Source organism: Dioscorea cayenensis, chromosome 8 (assembly GCF_009730915.1).
Source record: "Dioscorea cayenensis subsp. rotundata cultivar TDr96_F1 chromosome 8, TDr96_F1_v2_PseudoChromosome.rev07_lg8_w22 25.fasta, whole genome shotgun sequence".
NCBI classification, from domain to species: Eukaryota; Viridiplantae; Streptophyta; class Magnoliopsida; order Dioscoreales; family Dioscoreaceae; genus Dioscorea; species Dioscorea cayenensis.
In genome coordinates, this window is record NC_052478.1 from 18,838,734 (window position 1) to 18,841,860 (window position 3,127).

Genomic DNA, 3,127 nt, shown 5'->3' on the forward strand with positions numbered 1-3,127 from the left:
CAGCAAAGCACTGTAGCAAGTACTGTAGCAACCCGGCTGAGAAATCAGAGAAACAGAGAATCCACACGGACGTGTGGAAATTATCCACACCCGTGTGGAAATTCCACATGGGCGTGTGACATCATACACGCCCGTGCAGTCGCCCGATTCTAGCCCTATTTAAAGCCGATTTCTGCCTCGATTTCAGTATTCATTTCTCCATCTTTTCCCCAACTTGAGAGAGGGCTTCGGCTAGGGTTTTGAGGGGTATTGGCCAATGTTTTGGAGAGGTTCTACTGCTCCGACATCGTCATTCCTTAGGAAGAAGGTTGGTAGGGGAGCTTCCGTTGAGGCGTATCCTATACCGGATGAGGGAATCCTTGGACGACGAGTAGAGGACTCTCTACAAGACCATCGACACGACCATCGAGGGGGTTTCTTTATGGATTCATTGCTTTTACATTCTATTTCTTTGATTGTATTTAGCTCCATGGAGAGCTAAACCCCTAGTGGGTACTTGGGTGATTGTGAACTCTAGATGTATTCGTTTCATTGAACTTCTTTATTATGCTTTCAATAAATTGATGTTTATTGTGAGTTCCAACCTTGAATGTTTGATTGTATGAACATTTCCCCTAGAGTGACACAAGGGTTGAGAGTTCTTGTTGGTAACCTTGTGAGTGAGTGACACACCACGAGCATTAGAAAAAGTTAGGTTGGAGAGAGTTGAGAGGATGAGTCGAGCGGTACAGGAGCGTTCCCTTTCCCCTCCGATGTGATAGATTCTACCTCCGTTCCTTGAGTTCTTTGTGGCCATAATAGAGTGAATGGTCTAAGGGATGAACCTCCGCTGGGGCCTAGTTGTGCGTGTAATGGAGTGAAGCGTTGAGGGGATCTTAGTATCTAGGGCTTAATTGTGGCTAGGGACCTTCCGCCTGGACCAAAGGGTTAGGTCTATAATTAGGAAGCGATTTATCACTTGGAATCACTAGAGCCCATTGCAACTTTATTCGAGTGCGAGGTTGAGACGTTACTTAATGTCTCCTCCGGGACATGAATAGAGTTAGGCATAGTTGACCTTAGATTTGGGACTATGCATGTAAGGATTTCTACGACTCACCATTGCATCGATTAGGAAGCATAATAGAGAGTTCTTGCACTTGAAACGATTTTCCTAGGTGAAGCATCATCCGAGTACCCCATCTTTATTGATTGCCTTACCCTTTTCTTTATTCTTGCTCTCTCACTTGTTTCTTTTATTATTGAGAATTGAATCAATTTCACACCAATCATTATTGATCTTCCACATAGCTAAGAACCAAATTAAGTATTTTCATTCCCTACTCCCTGTGGATTCGACCCCGCTCACCCAGGATTATTATTTTGACAAGCCCGTGCACTTGCGGGATATAAGCAAGGGGTACTTGTCAGTTAGGCAAAGCTAGATTGGAGAGGGTTGAGAGGGTGAGTCTAGAGGTAGCGGAGCGTCCCCTTTCCCCTTCGATGTGATTTATCGTACCTCCATTTCCTTGGGTTCTTTGCGGTCATAGTAGAGTGAACAGGCTAAGGGATGACCTTCCGTTGGGGCTTAGTTGCAATGGCAACGGAGTAAAGCGTTGAAGTGCTTTTAGCACCTAGGGCTTAACTATGACTAGGGACCTCTACCCTAGACCAAAGGGTTAGGTCTACATCTAGAAAGAGGGTTTATAACCTGGAATACCTAGAACTCTATGCAATTCTATACAAGTGAGAGGTGTTGAGATTGTTCGATTTCTCCAATGGGACATCGTGTAGAGTTTGTCACGGTTGACCTTAGATTTGGGACCGTGTATTAAAGGATTTCCATGACTCATTAATGCATTAATTAGGAAGCATAATAGTTGGTTCTGCACTTGAAACAATTGTCCCAGGCGAAACAATATCCGAGTACCCCATTTATATCGATTGCCTTATCTCTCATTTACTTGTGCTTCTCTTTTTTGTTTCTTTTACTCTTGTTTACACTACATCTTATCAACATAATCATTGTTCATTTTCACTTTGTTAAGTAGTTATTTAAGTATTCTTATTCCCTACTCCCTGTGGATACGATATCCCACTCACTTGGAATTATTACTTCGACAAACCCGTGCACTTGCAGTCACACACAAGAGGCGTTGTCATGTTTTTGGTGCCGTTATCGATGAATAGGCATTTAGAGATACTTTGCAATTTGTTATTTTAGCTATTCATCATTCATTATATTTCACATTTTCTTATTCTATCATCATTCCTATTTTTTCTTTTCGTTTTGGTTGCAGCTCCAGGTTATGATCCGAGGGAAATCTTCACAAATTGTTGAAGGAGATCCTGAGCTTGAGCGAACAGTTAGAAGAAGGAGGAAAGAACCTGTACAAGAACAATTGTTCCGAGATGAAGTAGAAGGCATAACAGAATAAGCAATAGAGAACACTTTCTGATTATGCTAGACCCTCAATTTTGGGCACACAATCGAGTATTGCGTGAACCCCAAATACAGCTTTGAACTTTGAGCTAAAGTCAGCATTCATCCAAATGATTCAGCAGTCAACGCAGTTCAATGGTTTGGCTGATGAGGATCCAAACAACCATATAGAGAACTTCTTGGAAGTTTGTGATATGCTGAAGATTAAGAGTGTATCGGATGATGCTATTAGATTAAGGGCTTTCCCATTCTCTCTCAAGGGAAGAGCCAAGCAGTGCCTTCATTCCTTGCCAAAAGCATCCATCATGAGTTGGAAGGAGATGGTCGAAGCTTTTCTTGCTAGATACCTTCCTCCGGGGAAGTCGGCCAAGCTTCGTAATGAGATATCATCATTTATGTAGATGGAATTGGAATCATTGTTTGAGACATGGGAGCATTTCAAGGATCTCTTGCGGAGGTACCCACAACTCGGATTTCTGGAATGGATGATCATTCAAACTTTCTATAGTGGGTTGAATCAAAGTAAAAGGCAATTGCTAGATGCCGGCGACAGGAGGTTCAATGTGGAGTAAACCCCAGAAGAACCTGACAATTAGTAGAAGACATGGCCATGAACAGTTATCAGTGGAATGTGTAGGAAAGGGAAAAGGTCACTAGACTACACAAAATAGATGCAGTCACTTCCTTAGCAGCCCAAGTGGAATC

At 42.6% G+C, this 3,127-nt stretch overlaps 1 non-coding gene across 1 annotated transcript; it reads right to left on the minus strand.

Moving 5' to 3' along the window:
* Positions 1 to 2,790: 2,790 nt before the first annotated feature.
* Positions 2,791 to 2,897, minus strand: LOC120268137. Its single transcript, XR_005538807.1, has one exon. It is a non-coding gene; the product is annotated as a small nucleolar RNA R71 (small nucleolar RNA).
* Between the last annotated feature and the right edge of the window lie 230 nt (positions 2,898 to 3,127).